General features: G+C 39.2%; 1 protein-coding gene across 7 annotated transcripts in view; it reads right to left on the bottom strand.

The window, feature by feature from the left end:
- LOC147911783 (uncharacterized) overlaps positions 1–23,050 on the bottom strand; it is a 318,235-nt gene that overhangs the window by 144,614 nt on the left and 150,571 nt on the right. Inside the window, exons 3-4 of one of the 7 annotated variants that reach the window (XR_015550351.1) lie at positions 4,261–4,494; positions 3,978–4,115 (exon numbers count right to left, since the gene is read on the bottom strand). The exons of the other annotated variants lie outside the window; for them this stretch is intronic. The gene's annotated coding sequence lies outside the window, so the exon portion shown is untranslated. Of the gene's footprint in view, positions 1–3,977; positions 4,116–4,260; positions 4,495–23,050 lie in introns of those variants that run through there. 7 annotated transcript variants of the gene reach the window in all.

The raw sequence follows: 23,050 nt of genomic DNA, 5'->3' as shown, positions 1-23,050 counted from the left end.
AAAAACTGGAAAATTTTTTATTTCAAGTAGGAGAAAGGGTGACATTTGACAAACAACTTGGTAAACTTATAAACAAAGTGCTATGGGAGCAAATGCAGGGAAGCCATTAGTTCCTTTGAGAGGTTCATAAATCTCTTGCAAGCTGAATCTGCAAACCTAAAAGTATAAAGTGATGACAGTGAACATTGATATTTCCTTTTCTTTGACAAATACCCGTAATAGGCATGTGAGTTGATGTCAAGGTAAAGAGGACAAAATCAGGGATGCTTCTTGCTGTCCTTGAATATATGTGGTGTTACAAAGGCAGAGAAGGATAAACTTTTTCCTGTCATTGTTGGACTCAACCCAGGTCTTGCAAACTTAGCACTCTGGCTGACCTGGCCCACAGACATGTTTATTCTGGCTCCCAATTTTCTTTAAAATATATTTAAATATCCTTAGGGTCATCATACCTACTCCAGTTCACCATCAGACACACCAGTCCCTTTTGGAAAATCAACACCATGCAATGGTTAAGAATAGAGAAACTAAAAGTCAGAGTACTTGAGTTAAAATTCAAGATGTGTCACTTACAAGTCATGTGACCTTGGGAAAATGACTTACCTCTCCGTGCCTTGGTTGTCTCATCTCTAAAATAGGAATAGTAATAGTAGGGCTGTGGTGAGAGTTAAATGAGTTAATACCTGTAAAGCACTTAAGAATAATGCCCAACACACAGTAAGCACTGGGTAAGGGTTTGTCAAATAAATAAATATTGGCTTACTTTCAGCCTAATTATGTTCCTTCCCTGGCCCCTGTAAGCATTTGGGCTTGTATCTCTGGCTTAATTTTATCCCCAAGAAAACTTTCACCTTGGCCCTTCATGTAAGCAGTTTGGGTGGCCCTCCCTACATGGTGTGAAATGAGGGATTCCAAAGAGTTCTTTTCTACATATATCTCCCCTATATATACCACATGACTGACTCATTACCATCATAATAAAAATCTTCGGAGCTACTTAAACACTGAAGATACTAAGGACCACAAGATATAGTCTCTGTATTAAGAGGATTACTGCCCAGTGAGACTGGAATTGTACATGAAAAGTAAGTGTGGTAGAAGATTACACATGCTAAGTACTAGGTTACTTAAGTCTATTAGAGAAAGCAGCAATCACAGAAGGATGTGGCGGACCAGGTAGGTTCTACAGAACATGTGGAGCTTGAGCTAGTTCTTGAAGGAAGAATAGGACTTAGATCTGCCTGGGGATAAGACAGAGGGAGGCATTCTGAACAAGACCTATATGAGAAAAATATGAAGGCAAGAACATATCTGGAAGCTTGAGAAATTACACATGCATTTAGTTTGAGTAGGGAATAGGTTGTGTGTCAGAAATTACAGAAGATGAGGCTGGACCCCTAGACGAGGACTGGATTGTGGAGAATACTGAACGCTAGATGAAAGGCTCAAAGATTTATCTTGAAAGCAGTAAGGAGTCAATGAAGATTTCATTGCTGGGAAGTGGTAGGGATAGAGTGAAGGACTTTTGCTAAGAAATATTTTATGAAGATTAATCTGTTAGCAGGATGGAGGATAAACAGGGGCCAGTGGATAGCAGGGCCCAGAGAGGAAACATGGAGACTGGTGGGAAGACTGGTGAAATAAATAGTCTGAGATTGAGTTGGCCTCGGTCTGGGTCAGGGTGGGGCCGTGAACCTGAAAAAGAAAGGAGGCAAGCCAAAGACATTATTAAGGAAATGAAGCCTCTCATTTTTTTTTGCCTGATTAACTTTTATTCATCCATCAAAATGAAGAGTTAGCACTTCAAGAACTCTATTTTCCCCTACCTTTATGTGCATTTGTCCATTCTACAGTACACCAAAATGTTCTGTTAACATGTCTGTTTCTTCTTAACCTAAAAAATCCTCCAGGTTATGGGGTTTGTCTGATTTTTTTTCTCTCTCTAGAACCTAGAACAGTACCTGACACATGTAAAAGTTTTAAGTGTAAAACTAAACCAAAGAATCAATATAACTAAGTAACTTTTGATGAATGGGGAAAGAAGTAGCTCTTGAGGCTGCTTAGTACTTGGAAGACTAAGAAAATATGACAAAAAGAAGAAATTCTGGAAGAGGATCAGATTTTGGAGGAAAGAGAAGAAATTTCCTGGTGAAAAAGCTTTGAAAATCTCTCTCTCCCTCTCCCTCTCTCAACAAAGTTGTTATTTGGGAGGAATAACAAAGCTGTATATTTTAACAACTTGGTATACAGTTATTATAAAAGCTATAAGGAATAGAGCCCCATTGGGGAATGAGACACAGGAGCAGTCAGTTTGAGCTTAGAGTGTAGATAGAGAAAGAGCATCTGGGTGATCTGAAATATGAAATACTGGGGAGGGGGTGGTCAGGGAACCTGAGATGGGATATTCAAAGAGCAGGGGAGCTCTAAAAAAGTAAAGCATTCCTTTGCCAATAAAACAATCAGATTAATGTTACCACAACTATCAGCTTCAGGTTTGACCTTCCACTGTCTCTGAAAAAATGAAGTAACATAGTATTAAAGGAAACATAGAAGGGGATATTTCAAATATTATTATGCTACTTCTGGATTAACCAGTCTTCTATGGTCCACAATTGTCCTTCCACTTCCATAGGCCCAGGCACACTGCTTGTCTCAGAGACTATCTTTTGAACAGTTAAAAAATGCAGAAAGTATCTCTTATCTCCTGGAGGTGGATGGATTTCTGAGTTAAAGTAGCTTAGGAAACTTCACAATTTCCCAGTGGCAAGGCATGGCCTTTTCACTGAACTGCACAAGAGATATCTGCTCCCTTTTATCTGAGAGATAACCATGAAATGATATGGCTGCAGTCTAATTCTCTGACAATATCAACATGTCCCAAATGAGTTATCATCATCAGTGAGGCATGGCCTTTGCACTGGGTGGGTGCATACATTGACGCTCAATAAATGTTTCTGGAGTTAAACTACATTTTACTTTGCTGTGATCTAGCTACATGTGGCCAAAGTTGTGATATTTATGATCAAGGCTTAGATACATACTGTGGCCAGGAAATGGAGCAAGTAATCCTAGCAAAACTAATGAGGAGAGTGGCTAATTATTTCATGGGCGTTAGAGTAAGATATACCTCAATTTGAATCCTGACTTTACCACTTCCTAGCTATATGAACTTGGGCAAGTTTATTAACTTCTATGAGCTCCACTACTGCATCTTCAAAATGAGATTATAATAATGTTTACCTCATACAGTTGTTAGTAGGATTATATTATATAATCCATAATCATCATATGGTAATTATGAGCATCAGACAAGCAATATTGGCCTCATGAACTTAATTCTCCAACTAAGTGAGTAAAGCATTGTTATCATTACAGCTACATTGGTGTGGTAAACAGAATAATGTTCCCCCAAAGAGGTCCATGTCCTAATCCCTGGAACCTGTGAATGCGTTGACTTACATGGCAAAAGCGATTTTTCAGATGTGATTAAGTTAAATATCTTGAGATTGAGAGATTATCTTGCATTATTCGGGTGGGCCCAATGTAATTACAAGGGCTGTTAAAAGACAGAGGCGAGAAGGTCAAAGGCAGAAAAAGGAGATGTGATGATGGAAGAAGTGGTTGAAGTGATGTGTTTTGAAGACAGAAAAGAGGGGCATAAGCCAAGGAATGCAGTGGTCTCTAGAAGCTGGAAAAGGCAAGGAAACATTCTCCCCTAGAGTCTTCCAAAGAAACATAGCCCGATAGATGCCTTGATTTTAAGACAAGACTTCTTACCTCCACAATGTAAGACAATACATTTGTGTTGTTCTAAGCCACTAAGTTTGTGGTAATTTGTCACAGAAGCAATAGGAAACTAATAAATCTGAATTTGGTGAAAAGAATTAAGGGTACTGTCATCATCCTACAAAAAACCAGCTGTAGGGCTGGTATCACCAGGTATCTCCATGGCTTGTCACCACAGCAGTCACCGCCCATAAAATAGAAAACAAATACAAAAACAAAACCACACACACACACCTGAATCCTCTTCCAAGTCATACAGTGTCACTCTGGAATACTAGCCCTTGATTGTTGTCACTGGTAACATTTCTTAGAACACGGGCCTGGAATGGCTGCATGGGCCAAAAAGAGAAGTTTGTATTGATATTTTTGACCTTCCTCACGGATGATTCTCACTCTGGGGCTGCAAGTGATAGCAAGAAAGATGGTCACCACTCCTTTTACTCTTTAAGGAAAAAAATACCCTGCTTCACCCACCTGTGCCTAAAAGGTGGTTCCAATTGAATGACTGGCTGGCACCATTCTTATGGATAATGCAAGCCTTCTGTTTCTTGCTCAACACAATCCAATTGCATTCAATGCTGAGGTGATATGGGCACCGCTCCAACTCTGCAAGTGTGCCATTTGTACTGCTTTGGTGAGACAGAGAGACAGGGGATAGGAGCTTCCATGGAAATATGCTTGGTAAGTTGCTTGCCTTTGTCCTAGGTCCTGTGCATAATTTCAGGGAAAAAAAATGAGACATTTTTGAATGTTCATTTTCACTAGATTAGGTATGTGCTACTTTCAATTTTACAAAAGCCACTGAAGCATTTTGCTCAATACTGAACCAACACTGACTTACTTTTGAAAAAGACTACCTTACCATGTAATGCATTCTAACTGTGCAAAGGATGGTGGGGAATTCTGTTCCTTCTTTCAATATTTTGCATTTTTTAAATGTAGCATCCAATGTAAAAATCACTATGAACACAACGTTTACCTTCTCCTGCCAGTATTAATATATTCAGCTTTGTTTTTTAAAGAAGCAAACTTCTGTCTGTTGGAAATAAAGTCTTAACCATTAAGTTATTGGGGAAAAATAGCAAACATACCCTGAGAAGACCAAACTTTGTATTTTCCTTACATATTGTGTATGGAAATTCCAAAGTCTAACAGTCAAAAGAGCATAACTTTTATCCAACTAATAGGATTCCTGTACTAACTTCTCCCTTTGAGGCAAACCAAAATGAGAAGTCAAGCCCATATCCCAGAGCTCAGTACAATGCCTGGCTCGTGCATGCATTTATTCATTCATCCCTCCATTCATTCAACAAATATTTATTGAGCATGTACCTTTTACCAGGCGCATGGGAATGGGAATATAGCAGTGATCAAGACAGGTCCTTGCCATCATGGAGCTTAAAGTTTAGCGAATGGTACATAGTAGACATCTGTTACATGTTTGATAAATGAATAAATTTATTCATTCATCTGTAGTTCAAAAGTTAATTTATAAGGAATGCCCTAATTTCTGCCTGTGCGTGCACACACACACACACACACACACACGTGTGCGTGTGCGTAATCATAATGGTGTGGTGTCATTATGTGATTAGAACTAAAGAGGGGGAGCAGACACCACAGGGGAGTGTATCACCTATACCTAATCTCCTGCACCTGTGCCGCTGACCGCTCTAGTTATGACTGTAATTACTGATGATAAGGATGATAATCCTGAGATCTTTGGTGATAATCACTATATTCTAATTAAGGCAGAAAAGTAGACTCAGAAACTTTCAACAAGACTAAGGGGAAGAAAGGGGATTCTAAGTGGCCTTAAATAAATCAAATTATCTCAAAGTCAGTATGGAGTAGTGGTTTCCAAAGAACATGGGATATGGAGTCGGATAGCCTAGATTTGAATATCGGCTCTGTCATGTGGACTTGGGCACCTCTCTAAGCCTCAATTTAATGTTTAAAATGGAGATAATAATATTGGCCTAGCAGGGTTCTGAGAATTACATGAGACAATGCAGGTAAATCCTTTACCACAAGGCCCAATACATAGCTCTCAGTAAAAGTAGTAGTAGTTGTTATTGTTTTTGGTGTTGTTATGCTGATTATCCACAAATTCACTTAACTAAGAATTAACTATATCCTGGCCACCCATACCTAATGAGCTTTCCAATGTAAACACAAGAGAAAACATGTCACAGAAAAGAAAATATGACTTTGGTTCTTCTTCCTGAGCCATACGTCCTCTGCATGGCATCTTCCCCTCTTTAGCTCTATGCACTATTACAATCACACACACACACTCACTTAAATTAGGCCAGAGATGGCATGCCAGCTGTGATGGATTGATAGTTACTGTCTGGGATAATTTGTTGAGAAGGATGCTGAGATTGCATTGGGAATCAACATTTAAAAGTAACATGCCTGTCAAGGTCTTAGATTAGTAAATGATGGCATATGTGCTATATGTTTGGCGTCTATGCCCTTAACTCTACTGGCAAAAAGGGGTAGATCATTAACATTTCAGTATACTTTTTAATCTGTTTTTTTATTTTTTTAATTTTTGGAGCACACATACCTTTTAAGTTTTAGTGTTTATTGTGGGATAAAAGTCTTGGCTTCCTATTAAATAAAATTCCAGAATTAGGAAGCAAATAAGAGAGAGATTTGGTTGGGAGGACAGCATTGCCTTTCTGAAATTGTATCATATGATGCAACGACCTGCTTTACTCTTACTTAAGTTGCTCCTTAATTTTCATGGTTAGAAACATTTATTTGCTTTAGACAAATTTAAGATTTTCCTTAATAAACTTCCCTTAATAAAAGCTCCACTAACAACCTATGAAGGAGATAACATTGTATATTCATACAAAGGAATACTAATAAGCAATTTAAAATGAAGGAATTACTGATACATGCAACAATATGAATAAATTTCACAGATACTTGGCGAGAAAATAAAAGGCCAGACACAAAAGACTACATACTATATGATTCTATTTATATACATATGAATTTCTAAAACATGCAAAACTGCTCTATGCAGCAGTTCTCAAACTTGGTCGTGCAACAGAATCGCTTGGAGGGCTTGCTAAAACATAGTTTTCTGGGCCCCACTCCCAGGGTTTCTAATTCAGTAGGTCTGGGGTGGGGCCTGAGAATGTGTATTTCTAACAAGTTCCCAGGTGATGCTGATGCTGCTGGTCCAGGGTCCACACTTAGAACCACTGATATATGGTGGTAGAGGTCAAAACAGTAGTTATCTCTGGGAGGAGGGGGGTTGCTGTTGGCTGGAAAGGGGCATAAAGGAACTTTTTGGGATGATGGAAATGTTCTATATCTTGACCTGTGTGTGGTCATGCACGTACATACACAGGTGAAATATTATCCAGCTGTGTCCTTCAGATTTGTGTCTTTTACTGCATGTAAATTGTACCTTTAATTAGAAGGAAAAACATGAGCTTTGGAATCAACCAAATTGTTTAAATTACCAGCTCTGCCACTTACCATTTCTGTGACATTTGGCAAGTTATTTCACTTACCCAAGACTTAGTATTTTCATACATAAAATAGAGTTCATAATAGTACTACCTCAAAAGGTTGTTGTGAGAACTCAATGTGATGATCCTTTTAAGGTCCTGAGTACAATGCTTGGCACAGAGTAAACACTTTAAATGTTTGCTATTACTTTTTTTTTTTTTTTTTTGGTGAGGGAGATCAGCCCTGAGCTAACATCCATGCTAATCCTCCTCTTTTTGCTGAGGAAGACCCACTCTGAGCTAACATCTATTGCCAATCCTCCTCCTGTTTTTTTTTTCTTCCCCAAAGCCCCAGTAGATAGTTGTATGTCATAGTTGCACATCCTTCTAGTTGCTGTATGTGGGACGCGGCCTCAGCATGGCCAGAGAAGTGGTGCGTCGGTGCGCGCCCGGGATCCAAACTCCGGCCACCAGTAGCAGAGCGTGTGCACTTAACCACTAAGCCATGGGGCCGGCCCGCTATTACTTTCAGATGTGAGTCTAAATTACAGGGATCAAATAATTCCTCTCTTCTCCCTCCCTTTCTCCATCTCTCTCTCTCTCTCTCACACACACACACACATGCATGCATTCTTATCCCTCTTCTCCATTTGCACTGGCATTCTTCATCTTAGAAAACCCCTCATTCTTTAACATCACCTTGACTAGTGGAGTTTCTACTGAAACAAAACTATTTGTTTCTCCATAATAATGCCAACATATCCTGGCCTGGAACCACCTGCGTCCCCACTCAGCAAATGAGCAGCTGTATCAATCGAGACAGGCGCCCCTTGGTGCTCACCATGGGCACAGAGTGTTCCCTGAATGTTACTGAGAGTCCCTGGACTAGGTAAACCACCCATGAAATCAAATTCAACTTGGGGAAATAGGATATAAATATGACTCAATGAAGACACCTCTCTGAGGAAATAATCCTGGCAGTGGTTATTTCCAAGGACACAAACTGAAGGCAAACATGTCCAGGTCACAAATCCAAGCTCTTTGTAGCTGTTTGCAGTGCTGCTGCAACTCGCGGCCTCCATATTTCCTGCTTTTAGGCTCTTTAAATACTGTTAGTTCTCAAAATCCACTCTAATAGGGACATTTACTTGATTAATTCAGTCTGCCCCCTCTCATCTCACCCATCAGGTAAGCCACAGCATTTAGTTCAATTCCAGAAATACTAAGCCCTTTCTCTGTGCCAAGCACAGTGCCGCCTGCGGCAGATACAGACCCAAGGCACACCTCATCCCTATCCTTGTATATTCTATGAATGGGGTAAGAAAGCCATATAAGTAGACAATGATAGATAAAGCAAGGTGTATTAAGGTAACACTGAAGATAAATATCTAAACCTTTATGGGAAAGCAAGCAGTATGGGGGAGTGCTAAGAAATGTTTCCAAGGAGAAATTACCTTTTCAGATCTTTAGAACCCAAGGAACTAGGCTAAAGGTAAGAGCTCATTTCAGCATAAAGGAAGAAGAAGAGACAAGGTATTGCTTGGATATTTGGATGGGGATGGGAAAGGAAGTTTAAGCACCAGATTTTACGTGCAGGCCGGTATGAAATACCTCAGAAGAGGATTAAGGAATGATGGGGCTCGTTGGGCCTAGAGACAAGCATGGATCTAGCCATTTTGTGAAGTGTCACGGCTTATCTAGAGGAGAATTGAATCAAGGCTCTTCTCTGCCACGCTTTTTTGTGTGCTTCTACCCTATATGACTCAACCCTCAAATCAACCCTCAAATTAACTGATGCTACTATTGAATTGGGAAGGACTTTGAAAACAACCCCATGACACACAGCTCAGAAAGCTATAGACACCTATGAGTCCTGTTCTGCTCTTCCCAAACCATCTCGACTCAACTTAGGAAAAGAAACCCACCATTTATAAATTGGGGAGTTGAAGAGCCAAGAACAGGTGTGATAAAATATGTTGCTTTGAAGATTGATTTTGTGCTTATTAGTGGGGAAAAAGCAGCTTCGTTTTTATTATGAAGCCCTGCAATTGATTAGACAGAGTGAAGACTCATCGTTTTTTACCAGTGTTTTTATTAAAATGAGTAAGGCATTTTGTTTTTCACAAGATTATTATGCAATTGCACAGCACATTTTTTTCACCTCTCTGTTTTATAAGGCTTTTCCTGCAGGCAGGCCTGTTATGTAACCCTAACCCCGGCCCTATATAATTGATCATGTCACAGAGGTACTAACTCATCATCCTCCAAGCAAGCACGTGAAATGCCATCCCTGAAAACTGGGGCTTGTTCTGAAGATGCTATTAGGAGTCCCATCATTCATCCTCTAGCTGTGATAATGATAACCTTTGAAAAGTCATGTCTGGGCGAATCAAATATTTTTCCCTCTCCACCCATGTTCAGAAAGGAAAAAGGCTGGCCAAATTCCACCAATACTTTATATGAAGGGTAAGTGATAATCAATAGAGATAAACACAAAGAAGAACACCAGGAAGTGAAATTGCTGTACATGTACCTACGTGTGTGTGTGTTTAGAGAAAGAAGGAGGGAGAAAGCAAACCCTATATGAAAGCCCCTAAATCCTCTACCTAAATCACAATGCAAAGGGACACCTTTAGCTAGGTGACGTGTTTTATCTCAAAGGAAAGAACACCCTGCCGTATATATATTTTGGCCACAAAAATAGCAGTATGACCTTGATCCAGTTAATTCATTTTTCTGGGCTTCAGTTTCTTCATCTATAAAAAGAATGAAGAGAGAGCATCAAAAGGCTCTTCCAGCTGTGATGTTTCACATAACCTCAGACTGGAGTTACTCCATATTAATGAAATGAGGCTGAGGCACAGAATACTTACAATGGCTCTCCTGACCTAGTCTGCAAATGCTTTCTTTGCAACATAGGCCAACAGAACCACTTTAGTTACTATGGCTGGGTTCAGAAGTGCTACAGTGCCCAAGGCCAACTCTGAGGAGTAACATATATGCAGGGGTCTGGATGGGTTTCTAGGCTGTGTTTTATTCTTCAGCCATAAGCTGTTCAAGTACCCCTACCAGCTGCCCCACTTACATATTCTTGCCCACAGAAGAATCAGGTGAAAAAGTGGCTATAGGTTCAACTCTAAGCACTGGTCTCTGAGTCCTTGAGCCTACAATGAACATTCTTTCTCCTAGATGCTTCTGTAGCATTCATTCTCTGTAACACTCTTTTCTATTGCACTTTTTCATGTGTATTTCTGAATGTGTGTGGTGTGTCTGTGTATGTGTGAGAGAGAGAGAGAAACAGAGAGAAAGACACACACAGACAGAGACAGAGAGAGAGTCTGCATCTCCCCAACCAGTTTCTAAACTCTTTGAGAGCATAGACTGTGTCATCTACCTCTTTCATCTGAGTGACAATATGGAATACAGTCACATGGCGCTTAATGACAGGGATACATTCTGAGAAATGCATCGTTAGGTGATTTTGTTGTTGTGCAAACATCATAGAGTATACTTACACAAACCTAGATGGTATAGCCTACTACACACCTAGGCTGTATGGTACTAATCTTATGGGGCTACCATTGTATATGCAGTCTATTGTTGACCAAAACATCGTTATGCAGCACATGACTGTACTGCTTAAGCATGCTGGCTCTGAAGCCAGGTTCTCTGGCTTCAAATTCCAGCTCCCTTGCTTGCAAGATACATAAAATTTAACAAGTTTTCTAACTTCCCTGAGCCTCAGTTTTCTGATCTGTAAAATGGGGATGATAATAGTTTCTACCTCTGCTATAGACTGAATGTTTATGTCCCCCTCCCCCAAAATTCATACATTAAAATCCTAATCTCCAATATGATGGTATTTGGAGGTGGGGCCTTTGGGAGGTGATTAGGACACGAGGGTAGAGCCCTCATCAATGAGATTAGTGCCCTTATAAAAGAGACCTCAGAGAGCTCCCTCACCCCTTCTGCCCTGTCAGGACACAGTGAGAAGATGGTATCTATGAACCAAGAAGCAGGCCCTCGTTAGACACTGAATCTGCTAGTTGAATTGATCTTAGACTTCACAGCCTCCAAAACTGTGAGAAAAGAATTTCTGCTGTTTATAAGCCATTCAGTATTTGGTATTTTTGTTATAGCAGCCAAACAGACTAAGACAACTTCACAAGGATCTTGTGAAGACTATATGAGTTAACATATATAAAACATTGAGAACATTGCCTGGTACATAGTAAACACTTAATAAATGTTACCTACTATCATTATTATTATCTGCAAACTCTGAAAAAATGAAAACCAAGCATGAGCTAAAAGTGCCTCAACCAATCTATCACATACATTTGTTTTATTATTTTATGATTTATTTTATTTATTTATTTAATGAGGTCACATTGGTTTATAACATTGTATAAATTTCAGGTGTACATCATTATATTTCAACTTCTGTATAGACTGCATTGTGTTCACCACCAGAAGTCTAGTTTCCATCCATCACCATACACATGTGCCCCTTTACCCCTTTCACCCTCCCCCTACCTCCTTCCTGTCTGGTAAGCACCAATTTGTTCTCTATATCTATGTGTTTGTTTGTTTCTTTATTTTCCACATATGAGTGAAGTCATACGGTAATTGTCTTTCTCTGACTTATTTCGCTCAGCATAATACCCTCAAGATCCATCCATGTTGTCGCAAATGGCACAATTTTGTGTTTTTTTATGGCTGAGTGGTATTCCATTGTATATATATATACCACATCTTGTTTATCCATTCATCCATTGATGGGCGCTTGGTTTGCTTCCACATCTTGACTATTGTGAATAATGCTGCAATGAACATAGGAGTGCATGTATCTTTTTGAATTATTGATTTCATATTCTTTGGATAAATACCCAACAGTGGAATAGCTGGATAATATGGTATTTCTATTTTTAATTTTTTGAGAAATCTCCATACTGTTTTCCATAGTGGCTGCACCAGTTTGCATTCCCACCAGCAGTGTATGAGGGTTGCGTTTTCTCCATATCCTCTCCAACATTTGTTATTTCTTCTTTTGTTAATTACAGCCATTCTGATGGGTGTGAGGTGATATCTCGTTGTAGTTTTGATTTGCATTTCCCTAATAATTAGTGATGTTGAACATCTTTTCATGTGCTTGTTGGCATCTATATATCTTTTTTGGAAAAATGTCTGTTCATATCCTCTGCCCATTTTTTGATAGAGTTGTTCATTTTTGTTGTTGTTGAGTTGTAGGAGAATGAAAGTAGACCATTAACTTACACCATACACAAAAATTAACTGAAAATGGATTAAAGACTTGAATGTAAGACCTGAAACTATAAAACTCCTAGAAGAAAACATAGACAATACGCTCTTTGACATGAGTCTTAGCAGTATCTTTTTGAATATCATGTCTCCCCAGGCAAGGGAAACAAAAGAAAAAATAAAGAAGTGGGACTACATCAGACTAAAAAGCTTCTGCATGGCAAAGGAAACCATCATCAAAATGAAAAAACAACCCACCAACAGGGAGAAAATATTTGCAAATCATAAATCCGATAAGGGGTTAATGTGATTTATTTAAAAGATTGAAACAGTAAAACATGTTCATCTTAAGAATTTCAAAAATGCAGACATCTAAAAAGCAAAGAGGGAAAGTGACCCTTCAAGACTCCCTCCACCAACAGCACTCCCATCCCCATTCCCCAGGGGTAACTCCTGTCCTACCAGACTTTTTTCTATGCAAACATAAGTATATCCCATTCTTTAAAAATTTTACCAAATAAATTTGATATCGTGCTATAAACACTGTACTGCAACTTGCTTTTAAATCTCAATAATGAATTATAGAAATACTTCCATGTCCCTGCATCCAATACACCTCATTTTTAAATGGTTGCATAATATTTCACCATATGGATGTGCTATAATGTTTAACCATTCTCCAACTGATGAGCAGTCAGGCTATTACAACTAAATCTACAATGACCATCCTTTTTATGTGTCTCCAAATGTACATCGGGGTATTTCTCTGGGATAGATACACAGAAGTGGAATTGCTGGGCTGATGTAAAGGCTCATTTAAATATTTTATAGAAACTACCAAACTATCTTCCAAAGAGTTGTGCCTATTTTCATTCCCACCAGCAGTGTATGTGAGTGGATTTTTTCCACATCCTCTCTAACACTAAAGACTGTTTATTTTTGTCTATTTGAATAGCTACAATGATATGGTGGTATTTGAATGGGAATTTTTCCCTGATTGCTAGTGACAACCCACATTGAAAATCTTGCCCACGTAAGCAGTCCCTTTCTTGGTACACAGGGCTGGCTCTGCTATAGTAGGAGTGTGCTGAAAGGCCTCTTGCCATATTTGATAATGACAAGAGTGCCAATGTCAACTGGATTGGGTGTCCCATGCTACAATTGTCTTTTGGTGGCTATCTCTTTCTTCCAGGCACTGAAGTAAGTTTTCTCCCTGATACATTGTGCACAAACCATTTGTAGAGATTGTATTCTCTTTGTCTACAGAACTACATTATGCTTTCAGTGCTGCTTTATCTTCATTAGGATTGATTTTAGTGAGCTGTGGTTCCTGTCCTACATTTTAGTCTCTCTTTTCTACCCAACATAGCTCTTGGACCCAGGGGAAAGAATGGAAATTTCCAGCATCTGCTATATGCCAGGAACTGTATTAGGCACTTTACATGTGGTATCATACTGAAGCCTCACAATAGCTCTGTGAAGCAGAGCAAGTACTGTTATTATCCTCATTTTACAGATGAGAATACTGAAACTGAGGCACTGAGAGGTTAAGTGACTTGCCCAAGGCTATTTCCAAAGTCCATGCTCTTTCCACTACACCACAGTGTCTTTCAATTTTCTGGAAGCATTCGTATTTTTGCATTGCCAGAGTTCTTATTTAAGAACACCTGGATGAAACCTTTTATAAAATGAATTCATTAACTAATTAATTCCCAGTGTGAGCAAAGTGCTGTTCTGTGTTTCTGAAGTTAGAGAGACATTCCGAAATGTTTTCTCTCTTCACTACAAGGCTTTAGGTTTGTTTAGTGAGCTTTCTTTGGACTTTGTTCAGGCTGCTGAGCATTCAGTTATGGCCTTTTTGTCTCACTGTTTAGGATGCAAGTATCAGTGAGCTCAGGAGGGAAGTAATCAATGCTAAGAAAACAACACCAGTTGGCTGTTCAGAAATTCTGTCCCTGTCAAGATGGAGGTGCTTAGAGTCAGGCTGTGGATTAAAGGGAGGTAAAGTTAGTTCTTGACCCTCTTGCCTGCCTCTCTCCCAGGAGTTGGAGGTGCCATCTCCCTCAGTTACCCAGAGCCCAAGTGTTAACTTTGCCTACCACCTCTGCCATCCCACACCTTCCAAAACACACATTCAAAAGGGTCTCTCACTCCTGACTCACGTTTCAGATCTAACCCTTGAATAAAATTAAGTAACCTGGGGCTTCCTCAGACTTCACATTAGTGAATAAACTACAACTAAGGAACTGATGTGATCTAATGCCTCTCCCAGAGGGTACTGACATTTTAACAATAAACTTCCAAAGATGGAAAGTTTTCTAAGTTACCTTAGTTTCCCCTATTATAACTGGGAACAGACACAAAGAGACCTAGATTGGAGGAAGTAAAAGTTTATCTGGTCTCCTCCTGCACCATGGTGCACACACACCCATGGAGGGCTGCTCTGTCCCAACAACACTCAACACCCAGGAATACAGATTCCTGATCCTGACAATCACATTCATTTCTATGACAATTTACCATTAATATCTTTCTAAAACAAAGTTAGCCAATTCCTCTAGTATTGTACTCTTGGGTGTTATCAAGGTCTTTCAATGGTCAGATTTCAAATTTCTCTCTGAATCTTACATTCTCAACCTATCAAAATTGTCTCATTGAGCCTGGACCATCCAATAGCAGAGATCTTTTACAGGAAAAAGGTACATTAATAAAAGTATAGGCACATTGGCCTTGGTGATTTGTTTCTCTGGAAAATTACATATCTTTGTCAATCTATATATGAATTCACTTTTTTTTTTGTGAGGAAGATCAGTCCTGAGCTAACATCCATGCTACTCCTCCTCTTTTTGCTGAGGAAGACCGGCTCTGAGCTAACACTTATTACCAATCCTCTTCCTTTTTTTCCCCAAAGCCCCAGTAGATAGTTGTATGTCATAGTTGTACATCCTTCTAGTTGCTGTATGTGGGATGCGGCCTCAGCATGGCCAGAGAAGCGGTGCATTGGTGCGCGCCCGAGGTTCTGAACCGGGGCCGCCAGTAGCGGAGGGCACGCACTTAACCGCTAAGCCATGGGGCCGGCCCAGAATTCACTTTTAAAGTCCAAAATGAGAAGGAACGCTAATTATTGACTTGGCTGATTATTTAAGCAATCTTCAAATCATACCGCCTAGGTAATTATTTACGTCACCCGAGGATGTAGCTAGCCGTGGTTGAATTAACCCGGCAAAAAAGAGAGGTAGCGTAGGATGGTGGCTAAGAATATAGTTTCTGAAGTCAGGCACACTTAGATTCAAATCCTGGCTCAGCCAGTTACTAGCTATAGAACCCTGAGTATGCCATGTAGTCTCTCTGAGGCTCAGTTTTCTCACTTGTAAAATGGGGATAATAATAATGTTTACTTCATAGGGTAGCTTGTGAGGACTAAATTAAATAAGAGCATATCTTTACCATGCTTGAAATGGAGTAAGCACTCACTAATCATTGGCTATTGATAATTACAGTACCAATTATAACAAGAGATATTTCCCTACACACTACATTCTCTGGGCTGGGCATCCAAGGTGATAAGCCACAGACCTGCTCTGGAGCAGTTAATCATCTATATATTCACACATCAGATTGCTAAAACCATCCGAAACCTGCTGCTGAAAAGACCTGTTAAATATAAGTCCCCTTCTGTAGATGCTTTTGTTGTGTTCTACCAGCCCCTCCCACCACAACAAGTTGGCCTTGTGCCTTCAGATCCTAAATGATAGAGCCTAGTAAGCCAGATGGGCTTACACTCTTGCCAAGTGTCACCTTTAATAGAGCTACCACTGTCTTTGACCTTTATCTAGTATTTGCTAGAGAGAATAGCCAGAAAGCAAAAAGCTGTTCAAAAGCCTCTCCAGTTTTCTAAGATGAGGAAGATCATCTCAGGATAAGCATTAAGAGGCTACCTAGTGGTCATTAACTATTTGCCCCAGGTTACATGAGAACTGCTCTTATGGCAGGAGGTGTAATCCAGGTACTGTCACCTTTGGACAACAACCATCTTATCTCAGAAATCAAACTACAAAACATCAGAGATGAAAGGACCCTTATAGGCTGAGCATGAGGATATTAAACTAAAGCCTCCTTATTTTGATAAACAAGGAAACAGAGGCCCAAAGCGAATCCACCAAAATGAATCACTGGCAAAATCAGGCCTAGAACTCTATCTCCTAGTGCCCAGTCAAGTCCTTGTGGAGCCCAGCTCCAGACTAAAATCCTATGTTGATCTTTCCAGGCCTGGTCATAGGCAATTACAAGGCTTTGCTTGGCAGGCCTCATGGTGGGAAGCTGCTCCCCCAACATTAGACTTGGAGCACAGCCATTGCATTGCAATTTTCTAGAGGGAGTCATGGTCACAGACTCAGGCTGCCCACTTCGGACAGCCATGCTCATACACATATCTGCCTTCCAAGTCCAAGCACCTCCATTTGTAGTCCTTTTTATCAGGAGCTTCAGCTGAGGCATTTCCCCTGCATCTCCACCAAGATCTCCTTATTAGGGGTCTTGGCTGAAGCGCTTTTCTCTGATTTGTCTCAGTACCTTCCCACTCCTCCCCCTTCCATCTCTCCTTATCTCCAGTCCATAGGTCCATAAAGAAGAAGTAGCCTTTTGTTTGGGGCTCCTCAGCAGTAAGATGATTGCCCTCATCTGCACTGCATCCATCTGACCCTTGCCATGTGCCATTCCACAGGGGAAAATGGAACACCAGAGAGCTGGCACCACTTTTTGCCTCTTGCTTGCAATATCACAATAGGTAAATAAAGGTTTGATTATTACTTTCAGTTTGTCTCATTGTCCTAATTGACCACCCTGACATCCAGCAACTGGAGTCCTCTTTCTAATCCACTGTTCTGTTCTTCTGCCTCAGAATGCCAGGGGTTATTTTGAAGGAAGCCTATTTTGTTGGATTTAAAAGTGGCTTCATGCAGTGTAGATTCTGGGAGACCTATAAATTAAATATACCCTTGTGACCTTATTAATCTGATCTGATTAATTAATTTCGTATTTCGGTGGTTCTCAAACTTTAAATAGCATCAGAAATACATAAAGACCTTTTTAAAATGCATATCATTGGGCTGTAAACCTATACATTTTCATTCAGTAGGTTTGGGATGGGGATCATTAATCTATATTTTGAACAAGGATCATAGTTGAAGAAATACTAAATTAAGGGAAATATTCTTCAAAATATGATTCTACACAGAAAAAAATAACCTATTACTCTGTACACACACACACACAAAACAAATATAATTTTTCTACTTTGAAATAGCCAGATAGGTTGGATAGATTTCCAACTGCATTTTTAACTGGATATTTGATATCTACCAGGCATTCATTGGAGTTTATTAGAACTATTTCCTTTAATAAAATATAAAGTAGTAACAGACCCAATATGGGACACTTAGCAATAATTTTTCCAAGTGAAATCTCAATGTGTGGCATGCTGAGCTAAGCAGAATCAATTCAAGCCTGCTTGATGCCATGTTTCAGTAGCATAAGCTATTTCTGCATAAAAGAAAAATGTATGGCAACCTCAAATAAGAGCAAGAAGATCCCAAATGGAGCCAAAGTTCCTGGAATGCAGGATTGATGGGAAACCTCAATTAGGAGTCCTTAAGGTCCACAGCCTTACCCTGATACTGCAAAGGGAATCCTAGACTTCTCTTCTGATCTCTTTTGAACTCAATGCCTCATCACCAATTACATATACAGATCTGCAAACGCTACTTCTCTGCTTTAAAGTTCCATTGGTTCCTACAGGGTAAAGCGTAAAGTCTTTGACTTTGATACTGGTGAAAACTTAATTTTAGATCTCTTCTCCCACCATTTTCACCACACACATTTCAGCTATTTTGAACTTCTTACAATTCCCAGATATTCTCTGATCTTTCACAACTTCCTGCTTCTGTTCATGGTATTTCCCCTGCATAGAAAGGCTTTCTTATGAATCTTTCTTATGAATTTTATGAATTCTTCCAGATCCACCTTGAATGTCACCTCTTTTATTAAGCCTTCCCTGGCCCAGAAAATACTGGAGAGTCTTGCTGGAATTATCTCCTCAGGCTCAGTGGAGACTTCACGACTACTCTATAGAAGAAGCCACTTGAAGGATATGTGTAATTCTGTCATACTAAACAAATAATAGACTTTAGAAAGACAGAATATTATCTTTTTTCCATACATCCTATTGACTGTTGAAAACAGCACTGACACTAAAGTAATTATCTGTTCTCTAAGTGCATTCCTCTTTCTAAATTCCCTATTATAAATTATGACATCACCATCTACTCAATCTCTCAAGCTCAAAAGCACAGACTTTACTCTTTGATTCTTCCCTCTCCCTCCATCCCACCTATGTCTGCTTAATCTCTAAATTCTGTAGCTTCTCCCTTAGAATTAGCTCTCAAATCTATCATTATCTTCCCATCCCCACTATCATCATCTCTTGACCAGATTATTACAACAGCCTCCTAAACAGTCTTTCTGCTTTTTAATTCATGCTTCAGGCTGCTACCAGAGTAGCTTTTTTTTTTAAGTGCAAAACTGATCATGTTACTTGCCAACTCAAAACTCTCTAATGGCTCCCATCACCTCCACTATACAGGACAAAAATGTTACCATGGCATACAATGGCTTTTCACAGTCCCCAGACCCGTTTCCAGGCTCATCTTTTGCTATGACTCCATGAAATGTTTATACCAGATAAACCCAATGTTCTGCAGAGATCATGGGACACACATGCAATTTCATCCAACTGTGCTTCTGCGCATGTGATTTTTTTTATGCCTTCGCTGCTTTTCCATGCTTTCTGCCCAACTCTTACTGATCCTTCAATATCCAGCCCATATTCCCTCATCTTGTGAAGCTTCAAGTCCCATTCAAACCTCACAAAGCTGAATTAATTCACAGTAACCACTTCTTTGACTTTTCAACTATGCTTTGTAAATACTTATATCATGGCACTTATCTGGTTACCAGTCTGTATTCCTCATTAGTATATGAGCTTCTGCAGGGTAGTGATCTGCCTTCATTCATCCATATTACAGTCAGTACCTATCACAGATCCTAACCAAAAGTCATTCTAAAAACACCCACTTAGTGCCTACCAACTGTATTTTTCACAGCTCTTAATGCAGAAGTGGGCACATAAGTTCAGTAAATGCTTGTTGAGGAATTAATTCCCTTGATGGGTTCCAAGAAGCACCCACTTCTTTCCAAATTCCTCTCAACAGCAAATGAAGTTATAACACATTTTCAAATTATTTGTTTTGCCAGAAATTGTTACCAAACATTAAAAATTGTTTTATTTTTGTAATTGAGGCCATGACTATGTACATAAAACAGAACTATCATTTATATCAAATCAAGCAACCAAATGAAAATGGAAATAAATCAGTTATGATACTTGGATTTGGTGTTTTTCTGTCCACCTGAGGAAATGATATTAAAAGGTGTGGTCAGCCTGGTTGCTTGCCTCTCCCATTAAAGCCAGACAAACCAGTCATAATAATAATCCATTATTACGGATTTGCACATGCTGTTTTTTTATCCATTGAATCATTTGATTTTCATAATAACCCTGAGAAGTTGGCAGGGAGGTTTGACTATATTTCCTTGTCTCTAAGATGCCATAAATTATAAGATGAACTATCAATTTAAATATGACTTTACTCAGAAAAAATAAATGTCATGTTAAAAGGATCATAAGACTTATTCTGATTTCAAAAAGTTTAAAGTGTGAAAATGAAACTTTTGTCTTAGACCTGAGGACATGTGGTGTGATCCCCTTTTGAAAATGAGAAAAATGAGACCTGGAAGATTAACACCCATGTTACATAGTTATTAAGCAGGAGATCCAGAGAGGAACTTGATTCTTTTGATAGGTATGTCAGTCTTCTTTTTATTCTACAATACTAAATTTTCCTAATATCTGCTTAATGGAATAATAATCTTGTAGGAACGTTAAGAAGGGGGAAATTTGAGAAACTTAATCTTAATTCAACTTGAGAAACTCAGAGTTAAACATAAGTAGGTTTCTTTACTGAATAACTTTTCAGAACTTTTAAGATGCTAATTAATGTACTTTGTAAATTTCCAAGATAGAACTATACTATACAGCATTCACAAAGTTATTTGACCATAGAACACCTTCTCCCTCTTATAAAGTATCATGTGGAACTAGTGTTTTATGTAACATACTTTGGAAAACTATACTACACCAAGAAAGAATTTCATCAGCCTCCAAAAGGCATGAACCACAACTCCCAGTTTGTTAACTGCCAATTCCAAAGATCATATATGTAAAGCATAAGTGGTAGATCCTATTGCCAACTCTTGATCCAATCTGGCTATTAAGAATGCTGAAGTGAGAAGTTTCAGTCAAGAAAACTTGAGGAAGTAGCCATCAATATAGACACATTGGCCATAGCAACACTATTCTGACATTTTTCATATAACAAATATGACCTAGAAACAATCAGCGTTCTCTAAAGTCAGCCTCCCATTAGGAATATAGTACTTGCCTACCTTTTGAGACAACAATATCCTTGAAAACATCTGGCAGATTTTTCTTGTTGTTTTTCAGTAGCACCTACAGAAATGTCTACTAGTCATTAGAAACTTTCATTCATTCATCCAACAAATAATCTCTGAGAACCTAACGTTTACCAGCTACTACCCGAACACCAGGAATATAACAGTAAAAAGGACAGATCAATCCCTTCTCTCAAGATGCCCATAGTCTAGTCTGGGAAAAATTGATATGCAGAATACAATCTAATAAACATTTCAGTCAAGTCTGGATATGCAAAGTGATGCAGAGCACAGGACGTTTACCTGCATAATACATGCCCCAAAAAGTCTCAGTTTGAAATATATGAATCAGGAACGCCAAAGTAGAGCCAAGGGCTTAACTTCATCGAATGATTGGCCCAGCACTCCTGCTTACATTGTCAGCAAAGTGCTGCTCTTACCAATGCCACCCAATTGCAAACACAAACAAAAATATCCAACACCTTTACCAATGCCACAATTTGATCTTCACTCATGGTAAAGTATATTTTAAAATGTATTTACAGAAATCTACCCGCCAGGTCCTACTGAACAATTATTTATTTCAAAGACATTGGAATTATCTTCAAGTTTAGTAATCCGATGGGCTCACCATAAGGAAATTAGAGATAAAAAATACCTGCTAGACTGCTGCCAATCTGTCTCCCAGCCAGCGCCAAAAGGCAACAGAAGCATTGGGTTGCTCATAGCATTAAAGCACTAAACACTACTCTGCTGCCTGGAGATTTCTTTCCCTCTTCTTGTCATTCATATGCCACCTGATACATTTCTCTGTTTTTATACGGAAGGATACATTAATCTAATAACTGCCTTCATTGATTGAACATTTAATGTCCTTTTTACGCTTAAATGATCTACTATAATTTTTTAGATATCTATAAACCGAGTGAACCCTATCTCATTTCTATGAATTACTGTTTTTGGTCCCATCTCCATCTTATTTGCATTCTCCATTTTACCACAAAGTTTCCCCAGAACTTTGATGATGGCAATTTTAAAAAAGGATGAAGGACAAATGTACATGTTTGTCAAAAAGGCCAGAGGGCACTTGTTTGTAAGGTAAATTCAAAATAATGTTTTCTTGTGTTTCTTATTTTCAGTTTGATGGAGCCATTCTAACTCAACACAGCAGGTTATGTTGAGTGCTTCTTGCTGAGTGTGCTGGCAGAGGCTGGTCTGACTAAGTGATTCGTGAGCTTCCCTAAATTCTGGCCTAAACACTGCTTAGGTTTATGAGAATGGTTTTTATGGAGAGATGACATGGATCAAAATAGTCAGACTCATTCATTCAAAGGTAGCATTTGTTGAGACTTGAACTATGAGCTCCCATAACTATGAGGCCTTTATTAAACACAATGAGCTAGTAATATTGTATATGATAAAAATAATAATAGTAGGTCTTATTAGGACTTTATTATATCATATCTTAGAGCAAGTTGCAGTGGGCTTACTATCTTCCAGTGTCCCAAACACTTCACATGTATCGACTTATCTAATTCTCACAAAGCCCCTATGGGAAGGTACTATTTCAAAATCCCAACTTTATAGGTGGAGAAACTGAGGCATGGGGCTATTTACCCATAATCACAGTTAATAAATGATAGTACTTGGATTCTGTAGACATTCATTGCTTCAAATTCACTCCTCTCTTTCTCTTCCCCTGCTCTGCTCCTCTTCACAGGCAACTACATTCCCAGGTTCCCCCTGTCCTCTGGCTTCTGAGTAGGTTTGGTCAATGGGAGGCACTGGTAGAAAGAAAATTGTAGTGCCAGAGTTAGGGAAAAGCCAGTCTCAATCTCTCTCTCTCCCTCTCTCTCTTCTTCCTGTAGCATCTCTGGAAGCAGCTGTGTCTCCTCCAACTACACATGGACAGGTCTCTATCCATAGCCCCAGGTCTATCTGGGCAGACCCTGCCTGGGTTT

This window comes from Ceratotherium simum, chromosome X (assembly GCF_057802395.1).
Source record: "Ceratotherium simum simum isolate JZ-2026a chromosome X, ASM5780239v1, whole genome shotgun sequence".
Lineage (NCBI taxonomy): Eukaryota > Metazoa > Chordata > Mammalia > Perissodactyla > Rhinocerotidae > Ceratotherium > Ceratotherium simum.
The sequence above is the reverse complement of the archived record's forward strand: the minus strand, read 5'-3'. Positions and strand labels throughout refer to the sequence as shown.